The following is a 23,129-nucleotide window of genomic DNA, read 5'->3' as shown; positions in this document are numbered from 1 at the left end:
TGCAGTGACCATCCTCATGCTAAACACATACTTCTATCCCACTTCTGACCTGTAGTTCCAGATAAACTCATTGCATGGATAATTCCCTCCAAAAAGATCCTACTCTCATGATCAGTTACCCTCACTATATAAATTTATCAAAATTAATATAGAATTACCATTAAAACAATCAAGAAACAAAAATAAAAACACCATATTGTCAGGTTGAGGAGAAAAAAATTGTTCTATGATGGGAATAATTGGTAAATTTGACTCAAGAATAGTGAAGCAAACGGTTGTACCTTCACACCCATGTAATCGAAAGGACTGAGAGGAAGAAAGGAATTTTCGGGAAGCAGTACAACCCAGGAGTCACTTTTTAGTAATAACAGAAAATAAGTCAACATACAATTTTGAGATAAAAATCAACAAATGTTAATGATTGGCAATTCTTGAAATGACAGTTATAGCTCAATTAAAATTTTCTCAGGGGAAATCACTGTCTTTGTTTTTTTTCTCTTATCAGAATTAGCTAGCTGTCTCCAGCAAAATGTAACATGCAGGGTCTCCTACTTTTTTTCTCAAGATCTATCTATAGTAATGTCATACATACATTTTATTTTTCAAGCACAGAGTTCTATTTAAAAATAAATTTTTCTTGCCCTGGCTGGTTGGCTCAGCGGTAGAGCGTCGGCCTAGCGTGCGGAGGACCCGGGTTCGATTCCCAGCCAGGGCACATAGGAGAAGCGCCCATTTGCTTCTCCACCCCTCCGCCGCGCTTTCCCTGTCTCTCTCTTCCCCTCCCGCAGCCAAGGCCCCATTGGAGCAAAGATGGCCCGGGCGCTGGGGATGGCTCTGTGGCCTCTGCCCCAGGCGCTGGAGTGGCTCTGGTCGCAACATGGCGACGCCCAGGATGGGCAGAGCATCACCCCCTGGTGGGCAGAGCGTCGCCCCTGGTGGGCGTGCCGGGTGGATCCGGGTCGGGCACATGTGGGAGTCTGTCTGACTGTCTCTCCCTGTTTCCAGCTTCAGAAAAATGAAAAAAAATAAAAATAAAAAAAAATAATAAAATAAATTTTTCTTTTATTATGGGTAAACTATTCTCATTTTTTTTTCTTACTCTCTATTCTATTTCTTAATTAAGCTTCGAGTCAACACAGAGTCTATCCTGGCAAGTAGCCAGGTGAGTCCACTTATCCTGGTAAGTCACATTATTCTGGCCTCTCCATTTTCTTTGGTTTTCATCTTTCTCCTATTTTTGTATGTGGGGTTAAATCCATTAAAGGAAGATAGTGATAATTGGTTGTAAGCGATAGAATAGTATCTGCCTGCCCGGACTGGACTAGGTGTCGGAAACCCTAGTAACACCCCGTCTTTGAGTCTGTGACGTTGCCAAGTCATCTCTGCCTCTGTTTTCTGGCCAGAAGCACAAATGTAGTATTACCTTCTAATCTTAACCATACAGTCTGGCTAAGGTGTACAAAATTTGTGAGGAATAACATACTATTAAAAATGTAAATTATACTTACATTTTTGAAAGAAACTAATAAAATGTGGGAGGGATTGAAGAACAGTATGAAGGGAATTTCAAATACAGAGGATAATGTGCTAAGTTTTTCACAAGAGGCCTGGATATCAATTTATGACGTTGAATGTTGTTGTTGTTAGTGAGACAGAGACAGAGAGATAGACAGAGAGAGGGACAGACAGGAAAGGAGAGAGATGAGAAGCATCAGTTCTTCGTTGCAGCTCCTCATTGATTGTTTCTCATATGTGCCTTGACCAGGGGGCTACAGAAGAGTGAGTGACCCCTTGCTCAAGCAAGCAACCTTGGGCTCAAGCCAGTGACCTTGGGTTGCAAGCCAGCAACCTTTGGACTCAAGCCAGTGACCATGGGGTCATGTCCATAATCTCATGCTCAATCCAGTGACCTTGGGTTGCAAGCCAGCAACCTTTGGACTCAAGCCAGTGACCATGGGGTCATGTCCATAATCTCATGCTCAGGCCAGAGACCTTGGTCTCAAGCTGGTGAACCTTGCTCAAACCAGAAAAGCCCATGCTAAAGCTGGTGACCTTGCGGTTTTGAACCTAGGTCCTCTGTGTCCCAGTCTGATGCTTTATCCACTGTGCCACTGACTGATCAGGCTGTCTTGTTTTGCTTTCAATAGGCAGTGTGAGAGATTGGAGGAAGAGAGAAAGAGAACATGAATGAGAAGTATTGTAAGCATGCACAAGTTTTATAGTAAGAATAGAGAGGAAGCAACTCTATTTTATACTTTACAGAGATTCTTGGGAAAGACTTTTGGCCTCAAATAATTGCCCATGATACAGAGATAAATCATCATGTTCCTTACATTCAGATTTACTGTTTTTTGTATGGAAAATAATACAATAGGATACAAATAACAACACAAGAATAAACTGCTTCACTTACAATTGTAACCCTATATTTGCCCCACCCTGTATTACAAGGAATGCTACAGAATCATTTTCAGTTCTTTATCCAATTACCTGCAGTGTTTTTAAGAGAAAACATTGTAAAAATTGCAAAAATTTGTTTTCCTAGATGAAGGAACAAAAGAAGCTTCAGTAGCTAGAGAAGAAGGCTAGGTCTCTGGACAGCAAACACTGAAGGCAAGACAAGAAAGCAATAAATATTTAAAAGATATAATGAGCTATTCAAAGGAGAGTTGTACTCACAAATGTCTGTGGGATATATCCGTGGACACCACCGACAGAACATATAACCTCTTTACATAATAATTAGCATGATGCAAAGCCTTTATTTTCAGAAGTTACTACCCTATCAGATTCGTGCCCCCAAAGCAAACATTAAGTGCACAAAAGCAACATGAAAGGAAAAGAACAAATCATAATATTATAGTCAGAGCAACAAGGCATTGGTTGGGGCTGTGTGGACACACAAGAGACTCACTCTTGGAAGGACTCAGGAAACCGACAAAGCACTTTCAGCATCTTTGCTGCAAACAGTCCGGCAACCCAGGCACTGTAGTTCCCCCGTCCCCATGGTTCCTCTTTCCCACAGTGTCAGTTCCCAGCAGTCAACTGCAGTCTGAGCACGTTAAGGGAACGTTCTAGAAATAAATAGTTCATAAATTTCAAACTGCACCCCTTCCTGAGTAGGAGAGCTCATGCCTTCTGAAACCATCTCCTGCCCAGGACATGGACCAACCACCCCTTTGTCAGGTCCCTGCAGAGGTGCCCTGCCCATCAATCACTTAGTGTCTGTACCTGAGATCTAGCGGCCGTCGGGTCTGCCAGCTCATTTACTGTGGTGCTCTTTGCTCATCACCCCTGTGGTGTAATGCGCTGTTACGGTGACCTCCCACGCCTCACGGCATTTCATCCCGTGTCATCTCACAGCCTCACAAGGAGGAGGAGTCTGGTGCCACCATGATATTTTCAGAAACCGTATTCCCGCAACTTTTTTTTTTTTTTTTAAATATGGAACGCTTCACGAATTTGCGTGTCATCCTTGCGCAGGGGCCATGCTAATCTTCTCTGTATCATTCCAATTTTAGTATATGTGCTGCCGAAGTGAGCACCACGCAACTTTTTATCACAGTACATCGTTATAATTGTTTCTTTTTACTGTTAGTTGTTATTGTTAACATCTTACTGTGCACAATTTACAAATTAAGCTTGACCACCAGTAGGTATGTGTAGGAAAAAGAAGTGTATATTTGGCTTCTGTGCTTCCGTGCCTGAGGTCACACAGAGAGTACGAGCTGCAGCTAGGTTCACATGTGAATCTCAGTTGACCTCAAAACCTGTGTTTTTGTCACCAGAGAATTTATAGGCAGTTGGGGAAAAATTAAGAAATGTTTGAAAATTTTACTTCACGCAGTTGTCTTTGTGAAATGTAGTCTGAATGCTACATTTATCATGTATTATGATAGCTTGTTGATAAGTTATCATGATTATAACTAAGTTTATACAGTTAAGACAAAACTTATAATAAGAACTTTGTTGCCATCTTATCATAGTTAACGTCCCACTCTGACATGAAGAACCTGTGGCTTGTGCTCTGGTCCCTCTTTAGCAGTTCTGTGGGGTCCTACTAGTAGCAGTGCAAAAGTTTCTAAAGTAATGTGGTTGTTTTTTTAATGTGCCTTTCTTTACTAAATAAACAATTTGACATAATGATTAGTTTGTTGTAAGTCAACCTAATATGCCAACTTTACCTAGTCACAGTAATATAGACTATGTAATAAAACTCTTGGGTGAATAAACGATAACTTATGAATTTACATATCCTAACACCATAATTAAACATATCTGTTAGCACAACCCACAGCAAGGTCCCCATGCCCTGAAGACAATGGGTTGCCTCTTGCTACAGCATCCACAAGGATAACAGTGACAACTTTGGAAATAAAACAAGTGAGACAGAACTAGGAGCAGTACCAGAGGTGGGTGTAGTCCGGGGAGGCTGCTGACAGCGTCTCACGAAGACAGGGACCACGACTTGTTCAGAGAAACAGACCCTGTGCCAGATACACAGTAAATTATAACAACCTGCCTGGCTGAATGCCGAGAAATAAAACCACGATCTGTTCGATTCCTGTTACCTAATGAAGTGTAACATACACAATATTTAAACATGTACATTTACTCATAAACCTCATAGGATTCTTGAACATTTAAATGCTAGGTTGCATCAGCAATAAAACTTAACTCATGGTTAAACCTCATCTGTTACTAAACGTTACCACGTAGATGTAGTCAAGTAAGGAATACAATACATATAGTGCTATACTGTACACTTTTCTGAAGATACCACCATTTTTAAATTTCGAAACAACTAAGGCCTTCTTGAATCCTGACCAACCAACCAAACAATTAACAAAGAAAGGCCAGTAACAAACAAACAAACAAACAAAAGGACAACCAGCCCCAAATGGCTGGTAATTTCCATGACAATATCAAAAACCACCTAGAACTGAAACAAAGAGATCAAAGGAAACTGTGTTCTGTGTATTTTCCTTCAAGAAGTATTTCTTTCACGATCACCAGGTTAATGGATTATTATTAATAAAATAGAAAAATACGCAGTTCGGTCCTTACATATAATGTGTGCACCATGGACAATAATCCAGAGTTTAAGTAATTAGTGCTACATATCCTCGCCTCTGAACAACACAGCTGTCAGCCACAGGGCTTCAAAATTAATAGGCTCTTCAAAACTATAAATCAGAAGCCATGATCATTTTATACAACATTTCTTAAAAGGCACTTACCTTTCGGAAGAGGAACATACGTCTCGGAGCCAATAGCCTGTTAAAATAAAACATATCACTTATTGGTATTCGGTAAAAAATATAAAGGATGATGCATTGTTATACTTAGTGCAATTACAGGGCAACTTTAAAAAGTTTTCCTCATTTAGTTTCTTTCTATTTTTTTTCCAAAACATTAAAATCACCTCCTTGGTCGTAATAATTAAATGCCTCTCTGTTGAATGCATGTGCACTGTAACCACAAAAGCTAATGAGTTTTATGTCTGAGAGCAAAAACAGAAATGGCAGGGTACATTATTCAGGTCATGGATGTAGATTCCAGCATATTCCACTCGTCGACGACAATGAGAAGCACATGAATTAATGTCTTTGCCAGAAGTTTCCAGAGTGAGCTGTCATAGAGAATTTCATTTCTACTAAATAAAAATAAAATACCACCAGGCAGGAGTTATTAATCTGAGATGAACTTTTTTTCAAGTGTTATATTAGTTACTTGAGTTTTTTACATGCTTTTCACTGAACCGCATTAATATCTGAGAGATTTTTATTTACACTACCTCACAAATATCGCTGAGATGAAATAAAGTCATGGCTTCACATGATATGCAGCAAAGAGTGTACTTGAAACAAACTGGCTTGAACCACTAAAATATTTTATCCTAATTAGAGGCAAAGCAGTGAGAGGCTGGGATCGATCTGCAGAGACAGGAGCAGTAGAAGACTCTCTCCTGATCATCCTTTCTTTCCAACAGGACCTCACTCAGTTTTCTTGGAACCAAAAGCCAAAAATACTAAGAACAGTGTCCTTAGTATTTGCATACATAATATTACACACAAGGATTTATTTTTCCAAACTGTCAACATGTTACAAATGACATCCTGGTGCCTAGAGTTACAACACACTGTATTTTAACTGAGTTTTATTGTATCCTCAGAACAAGTAAGATCCAAAGGCTGGCAATATTAATAACATTTAGATACTAATTTATGAACAGAGGTAGTGCCTGTTGTAAATTCATAGCCGTTCACTTGAGTGTTACACAGTCCTGATAGCAAAATCACTTCTCACTGCAGTCCTAGCCTGACTTTCTGATAAGATTTAGAAAGAAAAAGGGGTGCTCAGAGGTGGTGGGGTGCCAGTGTGCTCCAACTCCTGGCTCAGTGGGGTGGGGCGGCCTGGACCCCTGGGAGGACCTGCTGTCACTCCTGCTGCTCGGATGACGCCTGTGGCTCTGGTCCGCCCTGGGCAAGCGTCAGGCCAAAGCCCCTCTCTATAGGAGCCCTCTCAGCGAGTAAGGGCAAAACTGATTTAGAGTAAACAAAACAAGTAATGTAAACAGTCACCTGGCCACAGGGATGATTTCTGGGTGTCTCTTTTGCTATGATATAATAGAAGCTTTCAGGACAAAAACACTTTTTTCTCAAGTTTTTAATCTGTTAATTCTCATAAATAAATGGCTTACTTCTCCCACCAGCAGCACTAGAGCTCATCCCCCCCCACTCTCCCCCCACGGTGACAGGTTAGGTTGCTAAGGGAAACGCACCATCCTTCTGCGGTCTGCATTCCCACCCCCAACCTCATTCACTATCCACGTTGATGTCAGAGCGAATTCTTTCTTTTAATAAGACGTGGATAGAATCAAGTTTCAACACTACTTATGTATCGCAGTATTTTTTGCTACTGCTCCCAGAATGAATTTGAAATTTCTTGACTTGCCTTCCCAAGCTCATTGTTCTGAACCTTGCTGACTTCTCCAATTTCTCGCAATACCCTTCTCTCTCAGGTACACAGACATTGGCACTTTTTTTTCTCCTGTCCCTCAAAGTAGCCTCGTCCTAGTCTTAAGATCAGCCCCTTAGCACATGTGAAATCCCACCATGTCTTCATCGGTCATGTAATGATGATAACTTACAATAACTGAGATGGATATTGTAAAATTAAGATTTAGAAAATAAAAGCAGAAATATCTCAAGTGCATGTTTTTTCCAAGTGAATATTTTTGTTACCATAGTGCAAGATCCTTTTGAAACTTAATTTTTAATGGGAAACTACCTTGTCAAAATAAAATGACGTATTTCACAAAACTATAACAAATACTCCAAAAATGTATATGGAACCACCAAATACCTGGAATAGCAACAGTGGCCTTGAGAAAGAATAACAAGGTTGAAGGAGCCATACTACCTGATATCTAACTATACTACAAGGCCACAGTCATCAAACCAGCATGGTACTGGCATAAAAGCAGACACATAGATCAATGGAACAGAATATAGAGCCCCAAAATAACCTCAGACCATTATAGTCAATTAATATTTGACCAAAGAGGCAAAAACTCACAACGGGATAAATATGATAGTGAGGAATTTGGATAGGTATATGCATTAAAAAGAGCAACTAGACCACTTCTTATACCATATCCAAGAATAAACTCAAAACGAATGGAAGACTAAAATATCAGGCTCAAAACCATAAAACTCCTAGAAAAAAAAAAACAGGCAGAACATCTCAGACCTTTCTCACAGCAATACTTTTTCTGATATAAGTCCTCAGGCTCGGGAAACAAAAGAAAAAACAAAGAAATGGGACTACGTCAAGCTAAAAAGGGTTTGTACAGCAAAGGAAACCATCAACAAAATGAAAAGACAACCAACTGAACAGGAGAACATATATGCCAATACATTTGATAAGGAGTTAATATCGAAAATTTATAAGGAAATTACAAAACTCAACATATGCAAAAAACAATCCAATTAAGAAATGGGCAAAGGACCTGAATAAACACTTCCCCAAAGAGGCCAGACAAATGGCCAATAAACTTGGAAAGATGCTTAATTAACATCAGTAATCATCAGGAAATGCAAATTAAAACCACAATGAGATGCCACCTCACAGTGCTGAGGATGTGGAACAAAGGGGACTCTCATGCACTGTTGGTGGGAATGCAGACTGGGGCAGCCACTGTAGAAAGTAGTATGGAGTTATCTCAGGAAATTAAAAATGGAACTGCCTCATGTCCCAGCAATTCCACTTCTGGGACTATATCCAAAGAAAACCAAAACACTAATTCGGAAGCATATATGCATCTTATGTTCACTGCAGTGTTATTTACAACAGCCAAGATTTGGAAGCAGCCCAACTGCCCATTAGTAGATGAGTGGTTAAAAAAATTGTGGTACATGTATAAAGGAATACTATTGGGCCATAATAAAAAAGAACATCTTACCATTTGTGACAGCATGGATGGACCTGGAGAGCATTATGCTAAATGAAACAAGCCAGTCGGAGAAAGACAAGTATTGTATAATTTCACCCTTATGTGGAAACTAATGAACAAAATGAACTCACAAGCAAAACAGAGACAGACTCATAGAGAGAGAGCAGGTTGACAGCTGTCAGAGGTGAGGGAGGTAGGCTGAGGTGGGGTGAAGGGACTGAGCAAGCAAGGAAAGAGAGAGAGAGAGAGAAATAGCTCATGGGCCCCGACAACAGTGTGTTCATTGTGGGGGCTGGAGGAGGTGGAGGACCGTATATAGAAGATAAATGGTGATGGATACAGACTGGGCTTGGGAGGTGAACACACAGCCCAGTGTACAGATGTGTTGGAGAGTTATGCACCTGAAACAGGTATAATTTGTTAACCAGTGTCATCTCAATAAATTCCACAGAAAGAATAAAAGAAGTACCTGGTTGTGCAATTCTTCCCTACAATTTCTCACTGATCCCACGTAATTAGGGGACCAGAAGCCATGTCCACATCTACCTGAGTGAGGGCAATGCATACGGAGCAGGAAAACAGACCAGATGGCTCTCAGTGTTGAACCGGCTACCTAGCGAGTCATTTACTCTGAAATTTTTCCATTGCTCTCTGTTTCCTGCTGGCCTCTAATATGCTTTTAATGTAGATTTTTATTTTTGCATTTCATGGTTGTTATGTGAATCTGTCGCTGCCGAATATCTTTAATCTTAAAGTCTTTTGTGAAAATTACTATGGTTCTTTGTGGTTAAAAATAACAAATGTGTTATTTTAGCTAGAAAGGACAATGAAAGAGCTTTTAGTTATCTTTTGACTCTTAAATTTTGTTTTTATTGATGTATTTGGATTGTTCATCATCGGCACACATAAAAGATCATCTCAAAAGCGTGTCATGTAATGTCTATTTTGCTCTTTGCTAAAAATGGACCGTTACCCTACCAAGATACATTGTTAGTGGTATTTGCTCTCCTGGTTTCTCCCGCCCCCATTCTACTATGCAGGGATACGTCTGTATTTTCATTTCCAGTCTTGCATTTTCATAGAGGATAAAAAAATAATTTTAAAGCATATCGTGAAGCAGAAATATTATTTATCATTGGATTTAGTGAAGGGTTGAGAGATGTTTAATTGTGTAGTGCAGAAGGCAATAAATCCACAGGCAGAACTTTTTAAAAAGTTACATTTAGAAAGGATTTAGTTACCTTCTGTGTATAAAGCCCTTTGAAAAGTTAATTACATGATATTCATCAACAATGAAGAGATAGCAGGAAAGGGCACGGACTGGGGAGGCACACCACCTGGGTTCCAAAGGCACCTCCACACTTAGTACAGTGTGACCTTTGGCGAGTTACTTATCTCTCTCTGCCACAGTTTCTTTTTTTTTTTAAATTAGAAAGTAATAAAATAATCACCATCTCCTAGGGTTATTGTGAACATCAAGTAGGTTAGAATATGTAAAGCACTTAGAATATAGCTTGCAACATAATTAGGCCTTAATATATGTGAGCTTTTGTAATGATTTGAGTGAGTCTATTCTATTCTTGGGTATACTAATTACCAAAGGATATTTATTATATAAGCTTAGGCTTTGCTAATTATGAAATACTATAATGCCTCAATTATGCTGAACTCAGCAGCAAACCAGATAGTAAGAAAAAATGAGGAGCACATATATATGCTACTCATATTTCAGGGCACTCCAACAAAATATCTACTCCATATATATGGAGTAGCATTTATATATATATATGCATATATATGTATGTATATATATGCATAATACACACACATATATGCATATATATATATATGAACAGTATGAAGGTTCTTAAGAAATTTTAAAAATAGAAATGCCACATGATCCAGCAATTTCCGTTCTGGGTATTTATCGGAAGAAAACAAAAACACTAATTTTAAAAGGTATCTGTACCCCCATGTTCATTGCAGCGTTATTTACAATAGCCAAGATGTGGCAGTAACACGAGCATCCACGGATAGAGGACTAGATGAAATGCAGGCACATTTATTCAAGAATATTCTTCAGATATAATGAAGAAGGAAACCTTGCTCCGTGAGTTCCATATGGATGGCCATTAGGGCATCCCACTGTGAACTATGTCATGCAGGGAAATGCCATACGGTATTCTTTACATGTGGAATCCAAAAGAAAACAAACAAAAGGAAACCAAAAAATAATTTAAAAGCCGCTGAGCCTGTGGATACAGAGGACCGAGTGAGGGCTGTGGGAGGTAAGAAGTGCAAAGTGTGTGGTGTGGGCAACATGGGGGAGGGGCTCCCAAGTCCCAAGCTCAAGCTGCAAAATACGTAAGTCATGGGAAAACACATAATCTACAGCATGGGGGTTACAGTTATTAACACTGTATTTTCTATGTGAACGTTGCTAAGAGCACGGGTATGAAAAGTTTACATCAGACGGAGAAAATTGGTAACACTATATGCTGACGAATGTGAACCAAACTGATTGTGGTGATCATTTCACAAAATACGTACAGACATTAAATCATTATGCTGTCCACATCAACGTGACGTAATGTTCAGGTTGATTATATCTAAATAAAGACGATATTAAAAATTCACAAAGCAGTCGCAAGTGCTGTGAATAAACAGGGTGACCCACAGTACCAGTGCGTGGGAGGGTCCATTTTATTTTGCATGGCCAGGAAAGCACAGTCAGGAAACAGGACCCTGGAGCTGAGACGGGAATGAATGACAGGGGCAGCCAGCGTCTGGGAGGGTCTTGCAACAGAACTTTCCGGAAAGAAAGAAGCACAATAGGGGGGCCTGTGGGGAGATGCAACCGTTGTGATCTGTCTCCGAGTGAGAAGTGTTATGAATAAGGGCTTAGGCGATGGGGAGGGGACACCGGGCTAGGACTCCAGTGTTACTAAGTGCTAAAGCACAACACTCAGGGTACAGAGGAGCAATGCCATAGATTTTTTATTTTTAATTCGTTAGCTGAACTGAGAATGAATAGAGAGGTCAAAAACCAGGCCAGCAGTTAGGAGGCTCCTTCCATAGGCCAGGCAAGAGAGGTCGGGGCTCCAGCCATAGAAATGGAGAGAGATGGATGTTTCCTCTTAGAACGAGGTTTGGGGTGGAGCTTACAGATTTGTTCATGGATTGGTTATGAGTGAGAAAAAGGCAAGTGGAAGTCCAACTCTGTACTTTCAGGGAGGTAAAGTGGATGATGCTGCCATCTCCCGAGATGGATTAAGACAGGGGTCCCCAAACTACGGCCCGCGGGCCGCATGCGGCCCCCTGAGGCTATTTATCTGGCCCCCACCGCACTTCTGGAAGGGGCACCTCTTTCATTGGTGGTCAGTAAGAGGAGCATAGTTCCCATTGAAATACTGGTCAGTTTGTTGATTTAAATTTACTTGTTCTTTATTTTAAATATTGTATTTATTTCAGTTTTGTCTTTTTACTTTAAAATAAGATATGTGCAGTGTGCATAGGGATTTGTTCACAGCTTTTTTTATAGTCCGGCCCTCCAACAGTCTGAGGCACAGTGAACTGGCCCCCTGTGAAAAAAGTTTGGGGACTCCCGGATTAAGAGAAGCAAGCACACACCTGGAGAAGAAAATACAAGATGTCCATCTATTTCTGCCACATGAAGTGTGCGGACCGCCTGGGCATGGAGTGGTGCTGTTGGACACGTGATTCTAGAGCAGAACACGTTTGGGCTACAGGTTTTCCACCTCAACACTATTCGCGTTTTGGCTGGGTATTGGTTGGGGGGCTGTCCTGTGCACGACGTCCTGTATGATGGTTCACAGCATCTCTGGCCTCTGTCTGTGGGATGACAATAGCTCCCACCCAGATGTAAAAAAGTGTCGTCAGACACCACTGAATGGGATGGTGGGCAGAACTGCTAGTAGGTTGGAAATCACTGGGAGAGATATATAGGCTTAGAGGTAAAAAATAATGATTGAATGTGACCCTCAGGATATGGCTAATCTCATTATGGAAAAAATAAAGAAAGCCGTAGAGGACTCACCTTAAGGGTCATCAGAACTAAAAATTGAGCAAAAAAAAAGAGGATCCAGAAACAAAGACAACTAGGCAGGAATTAAACCTGAAGAGTAGGATGGGTTGAAACCCCGGAGAACAAGCTTTATGAACAGGAGAGAGTAAGCACACGCGGCCAACACGAATGAGTTTGGTGAACAAGGACAGAAAAATAGTCGCTTCCGGATCTGAGTATGAAGAGAACTCGTCTAGAAAGCCACGAGACAGCCTCAATAGGAAAACTTCTATGATCTTACTTTAGCAGGACGTTTTGTTGGACCAGGGTCAGACAATAGTTGTGAGTTGGCTGGGTATCAGCCTTTCCTCAATATAATTAGCTGTGCTTGAGGCTTGGTACGCAAGGGGCTAGAGGCAGGTGAGGGTGAGTGCTAACACCCCCCAGCTGATTTGCACCAGGAGTGGGGTGCCTCCAGGGAACTTGAGCTCCCACCTGCCTTCTGCCTCACCACTGACCTGCAATGCTACCCAAGCATGTCCGAGGCTCGGACTGCTGCTCCCAAGGCCAGACTGCAGACAAGGGTGAAGTTTTCCTGGGAGGCTTTATTTTATCCTGAAGGTAGAAGGGGTCTTGACCAGTAAACCAGTCTCTGAAGACAAAGAGTCAGAAGGGAGAGCCACCCACAATTCAGCTTGTTTCTCACACTGGAACCTTTCTTGTCTGCCCCCTGAACCTTGGCTGCATTGGGGAGGAGTTCCTACAGGTGTGTGATTTGGATGAGAGCTCCATTTCCAGAGAGCTGTAGTGTCAAGGTTTGGGCAGGGCCAGAGAGAGCCCGGCCTCATTCCTCCCCAAACCTCAGCGATCTGTTGTCATACATAGCACAAGTCAGTGGGAGTAGAGAGCATTTGGAGACTGTGACTACGTGGGTTGGTGGCACTAGCTACTTAGCCAGCAGCGATGACAACGAGTTCAGACCTCCATCACCAAAGGCAGTGCAAATTCAGATGTTCTGCTCCATCGTGACTTATCCCACTGCAATGCTCGGGGTAATGAGCACAGAGAAGGAAAAGGGAGTGGACATAGGGTGGTTGAAGACAGCTGGGAGGTGAGAAGCTACGGAGGTTGAAGAATTCATCCACAAAGGAATTTAGAAATGTCTTATATTTATATAATATACACACACACACATATATCTTCCTAAAGAATTAAATGTTCTAGGTCAAAGGTAATATAGATACTTTTTAAAAATTTATTTGTTCATTTTAGAGAAGAGAGACAGAGAGAGAGAGAGAGAAAGAGAGAGAGAGAGAGAGAGAAAGAGAGAGAGAGAAGGGGGGAGGAGCAGGAAGCATCAATTCCCATATGTGCCTTGACCAGGCAAGCCTGGGGTTCTGAACCAGCAACCTCTGCATTCCAGCTCGATGCTTGACTCACTGAGCCACCACGAGTCAGGCCAATATAGACATACTTTTAATAGCTATCGACAGTATATAATTTTGAAAACTGTGATAATCCATAACTTCAGTAATGAAATAGCGTTGAGTCCCCTGAATTGTCACCATTTCTAGATGTGAGAACTCTCTAATTTTGACAATCTGATGGGTAAAAAAAAAATGCTTTCTCATTTTTTCCCCAGTTTGCATTTCATGTCCATTATTGAAAGTAAATGTCTGTCTATGGATAGACCTTTTATATTTCCTTTTCTGAAAATTGCCTATTCACAGTTGTTGCTTATTTTCCTGATATATTTTTGGTCTATTTCATATAAATTTGTGGAAATTCTTTTATATGTGCGACAGTAATCTTCATATTTCAAAAGGTCACCTCACTTTATATGGATGCATTTCTGCAAAGCACAATTCCTATATCCCCATAAACGGTGATGAGTATTAGACATCACCTCCTGAAAGACTGGAAACTCAGACCCCTCCCTTGGGAAAACTCCAGAATGCCGCCCCCAGGAAAGACTGATATTCTTGTTAGTAAATCAAGTGAGGGTCTGGATTACTAAAATGTAGTGTTATTGAGATGATTTTGTTTTTTTTTTAAGAACAGCATTGGTTTAAAAAAGTAACAAGCTTACTGCTGTAGGATAAGGACCTAGCCCCCTGTTCCTCTGGTCTGAAAGATGCCTGAATCTTTCTGAACTGACACAATGACATACTTCCTTCAAGGTAGATTTCCCAAACAAAATGTTTTCCCTGGGCTACAGTGTGTGAAGGGGAAGGAGGGAATCTGTAGCTAAATATATTTGGAAATGATTTTGTATCAAGTGTTTTTATTGAAAGATTTCACCGACATTTTTAAATGCTAGCATCCATTACACAACTAAGAAAAAGTTGAATGGGCAGAATTCCCTGAATTATCGGGCTACAGTCCTTTGAGATGTCTTTTTCAGACTATACCACCAGAGTTGGTGCTTACGAAATAAAAATTTCAGAACGCTGACTTTAAGGAAAGTCTACATGTTCCCTGGTAAAGAAATGACTTTTCCTCTGTATTTGCTTTAGCTCCGCCATCTTGGCACCGCAGAGTACTCAGGGCCAGCAGCAGATGCTAAATTCCTAGTGAACAATTTTTGAAAAGATTCACAAATTCAACATAGGTTTGAGCTGACTTGAAAGAACCTAAACGTAGTAGGAAGTTGTAGGGTGTTTGTGCGGGGTGTGTGTGTGTGTGTGTGTCCTAGTATCTCCAGGGAGGTTATAGAAAAGGGTCACAATTTTAACTCAGAGAATGGATGAAGTAATATGTACATAAAGATGAGAACTTAATTTATTGAGAAGCATAAATAGGTAGAGATAAAAATGCAATATTTATATTTTTAAAAAATTGATTTTAGAGAGAGAGAGAGGGGGGAACATTGATCTGTTCCTGCATTTGCCCTGACTGGGGATTGAACTGGTGATTTCTGTGCTCTAAGCAACTGAGCTCTCCAGCCAGGGCTAGAATACTTACAATGTTTTAAAATATGTGTAGTATTACTTTGCTTATATTGCTGATAGATTTTATTTTCATTTAAAAGACTTATGGGTTTTTTTTCCAAATTTGTTTGCTGCATTTTTCAGGATCTACCTTGAATGCATTTGTTAAGTTTCTAAACATAATTATAAAAATTAAGTTTTACTTTTGTGCAATTCATGTCACATTTATGAGAAGATAAGATAAAATTATAAGGCACTAATATGATTGAGAGAATTATCCTAAATCACCGATGTTGACCTGGCTTGTCCATTGTCCATTGAAGTGGCAGGTTTTATTGGTAATATACATAAAGCACGGATGGTCATTCACTTCTGGGTTCCCAAGCTTGCCATTTTACCTGTAGCTCTCCATAATTACCTTCACTCTTCAGCACGTAGGGACATTTCTTCCAAAAAAGCAGGATTATGCATTGCCTATTAAAGTTATTGCCAGAGTCTCAGAAACTGAAGTAAATGCTTTCACAAAAGCATTTCCAATGAATAATGCTGAAATTGGACTTTTTTTTTTCTTTTTTCTTTTTTCCCTTGCAAATGCCTCAAGTCGTTGGCTCCTTTCCCATCGGCTACTTTGTGACTGGGAGTATGACAAGGCCCGGTGATTCACAGGTGCCGGAATATGACTAGCAGCGCCAATCTGTGTTCCAGATATGATAAGGGGGGAGTTCGGCAGCCGCGGCCCCGGGTGATTTCCGTGCAGACAACTACACAGTGCGGGCTCACTATCTGTACCAGGCAGCCGCCAACTCTAATAACCCGAGCGCCGGAGAAACACATCGAAAAATGCAAATGGATGAAAAAATAAAACTGGGTTGCATAGTAACGTCTTAAGCAGATTTGAGAGCTGCATGTTTGGAAATCATAAACTTCAGCCTTGAAAAAAAACACTTTCCGTTATATTTACACATCTTGGGCTTGACCGAGGAAAATATATCAAAAATATGAACGCTGTTAAAAAAGAAAAAATTCTTTCTGCCACCCACCAGCCTTATAAACAATGGAATGTTAAGTGAAATAACATGTTGTTTCTTGTTCTTATCATAAATAGTTGGAAACTTACTTTAAATGCACATGTGCTCCATAGGTGAGGGCCAGATCAGCTGTCCATTCACAGAAACCACTTCCCAGCCTGCACTAGGGCTCTCAGGAATGACAGAGTCGGAAATTACTAAGGCTGTTCTCACTGCTTGCATACACAGATTTATGTACAGTCCATTCATATAGGCTGCTTTCTGCCAAATCCTATTGACAATGTAACCTGTGTGAGCTCTTTTATGGCCAGAGTTTACACTGCCATCTTTTCCCTGTCAAATCCAGACATAACACAATGCAGGTGAATATTAGAAGGAATTTTACCAAGATGATGACATTAAAGGTATTTTTATGTCAAACTATGTATCTAAATATATTTTTCAAATCTAATTTGTAAATAAATAGAAAATATTTCTTTTAATTAATAGATTGTTGACATTATTTGAAAATACCTAAACACTTTAAGCAAGAGTGGCATTTTTGAAAATTATATAGTACAGGACAAAGAGAATTTTATCATAGATGTTATCTTAATTGGTTTTTAAGAAATGTGCTATGATAATTGCTTTTTTCTTTATTTTTTTTTTCTGAGAAGGGAGTTAGTGAAGCAGACTCCTGCCAGCACCCCAACTGGATCACCCAGCAACCCCATCTGGGGCTGATGCTTGAGTACTGAGCTATTATTAGTGACTGAGGCTGATATGCTCCAAAAGAGCTATCCTCAGAGCCCAGGGCCATGCTCAACACTCAACCCTCTAACTGTGGGAGGGGAAGAGGGAAAGAGAGGAGAGGGAGGGGAATGGGAGGGAAGAGGGAAGAAAGTGGGAGTGTAGAGGAAGGGAAGAGGGAGAGAAGGGGGAGAGGAAGGGGTGAGAAGCAGGCGGTCATTTCTCCTGTGTGCCCTGACCAGGAATCAAACCCAGGATATCCATATGCTGGGCCCAAACTCTATCCACTTGAGCCACCAGCCAAGGCTGCCAAGTATCTGACAGCATGTGTTTATTGTTACCATGGTTTACCATACTCTAAGCACACATCAAATGCTGTACATGTATGACCTCCTGGAAGTTAATTAAGCACTGCTGTTATCCTCATGACACAGACAAGAAAACACAGTCTCAGGTAGGTGAGGGAGCTGTCCAAGGTCATATACTAAGAGAATGGTGGACCAGGCGTGCAATGAACAGGCAGAGCACCATGGTTTGTTCCGCGTCTCTCTCTCGGACTGTAGGAGAACCATCACAGGGAGCAGACAAGGAATCAGAAGAAGAGGTGACTGTAGACAGAGACCAAGGGAGATAAAGATTCTGGGTTAGGAGTGAGAAACAGTTTCAGAGGGGTATTTGGAAGAAGCCAGGTAGGAGTGCACTGAGAACATAAACAGGGAGGGATAATAGGATTAAACATTACACACAGAGATAATAGTTGCATTAACATTCTAAGACAGGAAGTAAATACATTTGATTCCACGGAGAGGGAAAAGGAGAAATAGAGTTGATAGCAGGAAGAATGACCTAGGTGTGTTTTCAACCTGAGAGGGACCGGTCACCAGCAAGAGAGAGAAGATTTAGGACACAGAAGCTTCCTAGGGTTGAGGGAGGTGAACAGTCTATAGACTCAACTGTGAGTTGACCCAAAATAAATCAAAGTAGCAAGTAGATTTTCATACTGTTTTCATATAGAAATATCAGTGTCATCTATATTCAGTTCATAGCAGTTGTCTGCAGTCATTGTGTACATAAATGTTTATTACGGAACATAGGACTGCCCGAGTTTTTGGATGATTTATCAAGCCATGTGCAGTGAACACACACTGTTCTTGCAGCAGGGCCCCAAGATAAAAGCTTCAGCCCTGGCCTCAGGACTCAGAGTCTGGCAGACAGACAGGTAGGGCTTGCTTCAATCCAGAGTGAACTCTGTGCTCTGAGATCATAAAGACAGGCCACCTAAGCCAGTAGGTGTGTGTGTGGGGGGGTTTTAAAAGTAGTACCAGGAGCTGACTATTGAAGCTGAATTTTAATACTTAAATAAACACGCATGCATTAAGGTGTGTGTATACTGCTATGATGTTTGCCTTTTTGTGTGTGTGTGTGTGACAGAGGAAGAGAGAGGGACAGAGAGACAGGAAGGGAAAGAGATGAGAAGCATCAATTCCTCATTGTAGCACCTTAGTTTTTCATTGATTGCTTTCTCATATGTGCCTTGACCAGGGGTGAGGGGGTTACAGCAGACCGAGTGACCCCTTGCTCAAGCCAGAGACCTTGGGCTCAAGATTGTGACCTTGAGCTTCAAGCCAGCAACTTCTGGGCTCAAGCCTGCAGTCATGGGGTCCTGTCTGTGATCTCATGCTCAATGCAGTGACCCCACACTCAAGCTGGTGAGCCCACACTCAAGCCAGCAACCTCAGGGTTTCAAACCTCAGCATCCCAGTTGGATGCTCTATCCAGTGCACCACCGCCTGGTCAGGCTGATATTTACCATCTTATCAATACTGTCCTTCAGACCTTGGCCTCTCAGAGCAGTGTAAGACTACTTGAAACCATGATCTAAGTGATGGGAAGCTTGACAAAATATTACAGTAGTTTGCATTCTTGTGACTCTCTAGACGTTGATTTGTTGTATTTCTTTTTCAACTAGAATTACTTAAAAATTATGAAATTCAAAACCATAATGCTCAATATCTGGTTTGTACTTTTAATTTTGAGAATCTAATTTATAAGGAATAAATTTCAATATAGATACAATGAAATTAAGGTCCCTCAGGGCAAAAGTTTTACCACAAAAAAAGGAAAATATTATGAACAACCAAAACCATGTAACATTTATTTCCCACAATATTTCTGAGTTGGATTATATTATTATTGTTACCATTTTACAGATGAAGAAACTGAGGTACAAAGAAGTTAATACATTGGCCTCTTTACCCCAACAGAAGGGATAATGGCACCTCTATTAGTAAGAACAACACTGAGAATAGAGCTTCATAAAAATAAGGTTGAGTAGAGTATTATAAAATATCAATGAATGAACAAAAAAAATCTTAATACTAATAGGATTATCACAATTTTGAAATTATACAAAATAGTGGCATCAAATCAGCTAATTCTAGACCCTAACACAACTGTAAGAGCCATTAGATTAATCTCCTTAGAAATAATGAATGGACCAATATGTACCAGGTAACATAGAATCCTGGCCAGGAGCATGTTGAAATAGCTTTGTGTTTGGTTAGTTTGAGATATTGGTTGTTACAATGATCTACAGCACATTTAAGATACAAACTTTTAATATTACAATAACAAATATAGCAAAGGGATGTCAATATGAAACTATTCACAGTTAATACCCCAGTAGAAGTTATTATGTCAACGTGTCCCAAAGGAGAAAAGGACAGTACAGAAAGCCTCTCATTTGATTGGGTTTACAGCATAATTAATTACATGGCAAGTAAATCACAGGGTTGATTTCTCTCTTGTGACTCTGTCTTTCCCTCTCTCCATTCATCCTCCCACCCATTTTTTTGCTCCCCTCTTCTTTGCTTTCCATTCCTCTCTTTTCCCATAAAAGCATGAATGGCTTAAATGAACTTAAAAAGACTGTCTGAAATATTAAAAACTCTGTACAAGACTCAATATTAAAAACTGCTCCTAAGGGATACTTCTGTTAAAACTCACCTTTGGTTACTTTCACACAGTCTAATATTGAAATCATCACAATAAGCAAATACACAAACGTGTAAGGAAATAATTCGAATACGCATACTGGGCTTGGACCAGAGTGCCCTCGAATGCCAGTCTAAGAAGTTTCCACTTTATTCAGAAACAGTAAGAAACTGCTGAAGGGTTCTGAGCTGGGTGATAATGGCCAATGTCAAATATTGGGGGTGGGGTTTACAGCAATGCTTGGATCTTTTAGGAAAAAGAAACACTAGCAATGGGAAAATATGTAAGAAGCCCATTAAGTTGCACACAAAATAGTACAGATGTCTACTGTAATCGATCAAAATTAGATAAATTTAAAGTATTTATATTGTTTTGAAATTTAATCATTTTTTTAAAAATCTGCTTTAAAAAAGCTCCCTAATATCACAGGTCTTGATAGTAGGCATTAATTATGCTTCATGGGTCATATGACTATCTGAATTAAAGAAGCTGTTTTAAGGAGTACAATGTTGACACATGTTTTGAATGAACATATGTGGTAGAGGGAAAGGGATAGAGTAGAAGCATAGAGAGTGTGGGAGAGAAGAAGAGAGAGGAGGGGGAGGAAGAGAGGGAGGTGGGAGAGGAAGAGAGAGAGAGCCTGTCAGAGTCCTGTGAAAACTTATCTACTGCCCTGAAAAATCACCCCCTAGTGAACTGCCTCCCGGCTGCATTTTCAGAAGCTATATTCCAGTAGTGGTCAATTTTTCAACCCAAAGGGTAACATTTCTCTCCATAAATTTGACTCCCAGTCAATATTTCTTATACATAATAAGATGTAGGTATTTCACACTTAAAAATAACCAAGGTTCAAATGTCTCATGAATGCATAGTTTCTGTGAACATCAGCCATGTCAGGTGTTGCTGGAATTCAGCTGTTAATGCTAAGTGTGTTATATAGACACTCTTGTCACTTTCTTCTGAGACGGTTTCAACAAAGAAACAGTGAAGACATTATTTAGAGTTCCCACCTCCAGTTCTATCCCTCTGCAAAGAGGAGACTGTATTAGTTATTTCCACAAAGGGACAGGATAGGGCTCCTTTTTATAAGCCAAAACATGCTGCAAGTCCTGTGAAGTTGATCGAATACTGGTAGGGGATCAAGACATGAACGTTTAAGTTTAGGTTAATTCAAAATACATATTTATGTCTTGAGATTACATACATAATGCTTAATAAACCTGTATCCTCATTTCCCCTACTTTCAACAGTTCAAGCTGACTTCCAGCACACAGCTCTGCTGCATAGGAGCACCAGCTTGGTGATGTGTTCAGCCAATAATTGTATTTATGAACAGAATGTAAATGCATATGTGTTATGAGCATCAGCCATAACATCATTCCGAATCAATAATGCCTCTGTCCTCTAAGGACATCTTATCCATGTAGTAATAATGATCAACCTCCATGCATGCAATTAAGTGCGGACAGTTTGCTTTGTGATTTATCTACAGTATCTCATATAAACCTCACTACAACCAGGTACATTTTCATAGAGATAACTTCTTTAAGCCACAGTTTTCTTAAGTAATTTGCCATAAGACACCTGAGTCAATTTCCAGGTGAGAATTCTGACAGACTCTTCTCTGACTTCAAAGCCCATGAATATAATCTCCATGCAATACTATCTTACTGTGCAGCCAGTAACGTACCATTTTTCATACTCAGTTATAGAAAACCATATATACGCTGTCCCATTCTTTTGCCAGATGTGAATTCTTGAGGAAGGGATTTCTGCCCACTAATCTTTGGTTTTAAGAACACAATCTAAGATTTACATCGCAAGCAGTCAAACATTATTAATCTAAACTAATTATACTTTCTAAATGAGGATACAGAATACCTGTTCTTATAGGCAGGGATATAATATCTAATAAATTAAATACAGTATATTTTAAATAATCTTACTTGAAAACATATTTCAAAACACTGGATCCGCCTGACCAGGCGGTGGCGCAGTGGACAGAGCATCGGACTGGAATGCTGAGGACCCAGGTTCGAGACCCCAAGGTCAGCAGCTTGAGCGCGGGTTCATCTGGTTTGAGCAAAAGCTCACCAGCTTGGACCCAAGGTCGCTGGCTTGAGCAAAGGGTTACTCGGTCTGCTGAAGCCCCATGGTCAAGGCACATATGAGAAAGCAATCAATGAACAACTAAGGTGTTGCAACACACAATGAAAAACTAATGATTGATGCTTCTCATCTCTCTCCGTTCCTGTCTGTCTGTCCCTGTCTATCCCTCTCTCTGACTCTCTGTCTCTGTAAAAAATAAAAAAATAAATTAAAAAAAATCTTAAAAAACAAACAAAAAAAACACTGGATCCACAGAATACCAAAAATTGCATTCTGAATGGGGCTGACCGTTTTTTCTCTCCGAAAGGCAGCGGTTAACACACAGACAAGCGTGTCTCCCGAGTGGCCCTGGAACAAGTACTGCAATCATCCTATGCCTCATTTTGTTCATGTGTAACATAGGGTTGACAACAGAAATATGTCTGCATAGATTTCATATGAGAATTAAATCAAGTAATACAAAAACAGTACTTCCTTCATTCAGTGCTTGACATACTGTTCGTACTAAATAAATGTTAGCTATTATCATTACGTATACAGAGAACATACAACAGTTTTGAACATTTTCCTCTCATGTTCAAACGTTCAGGTCTTTCTGATCATATTGATCTCTAAATTCTTAAAGTTGTTGATAATCACGGAGAGTCATTATTACCTACAACTATTAATTACATCTATTGTATTGTTCACATTAGGAATGAAAACTGAGAATATAAATTAATCTAATAATAATATTAATAACATGGTGACACCAATGTTCATGGAAATAGCATGTCTTCTAAACAAACAAATAGTGAGAAAAATGCCATTATTTTCATGTTTTTTCAAGTCAGTCTCCACTTTGTGATATCACCCAT

General features: G+C 40.1%; 1 non-coding gene across 1 annotated transcript; it reads right to left on the bottom strand.

Moving 5' to 3' along the window:
* Positions 1 to 3,438: 3,438 nt before the first annotated feature.
* Positions 3,439 to 3,545, bottom strand: LOC136309715 (U6 spliceosomal RNA). The gene has a single exon (XR_010726367.1). It is a non-coding gene; the product is annotated as a U6 spliceosomal RNA (small nuclear RNA).
* Positions 3,546 to 23,129: the final 19,584 nt, after the last annotated feature.

The sequence above is a fragment of the Saccopteryx bilineata genome, chromosome 6, assembly GCF_036850765.1.
Source record: "Saccopteryx bilineata isolate mSacBil1 chromosome 6, mSacBil1_pri_phased_curated, whole genome shotgun sequence".
NCBI lineage: Eukaryota > Metazoa > Chordata > Mammalia > Chiroptera > Emballonuridae > Saccopteryx > Saccopteryx bilineata.
The sequence above is the reverse complement of the archived record's forward strand: the minus strand, read 5'-3'. Positions and strand labels throughout refer to the sequence as shown.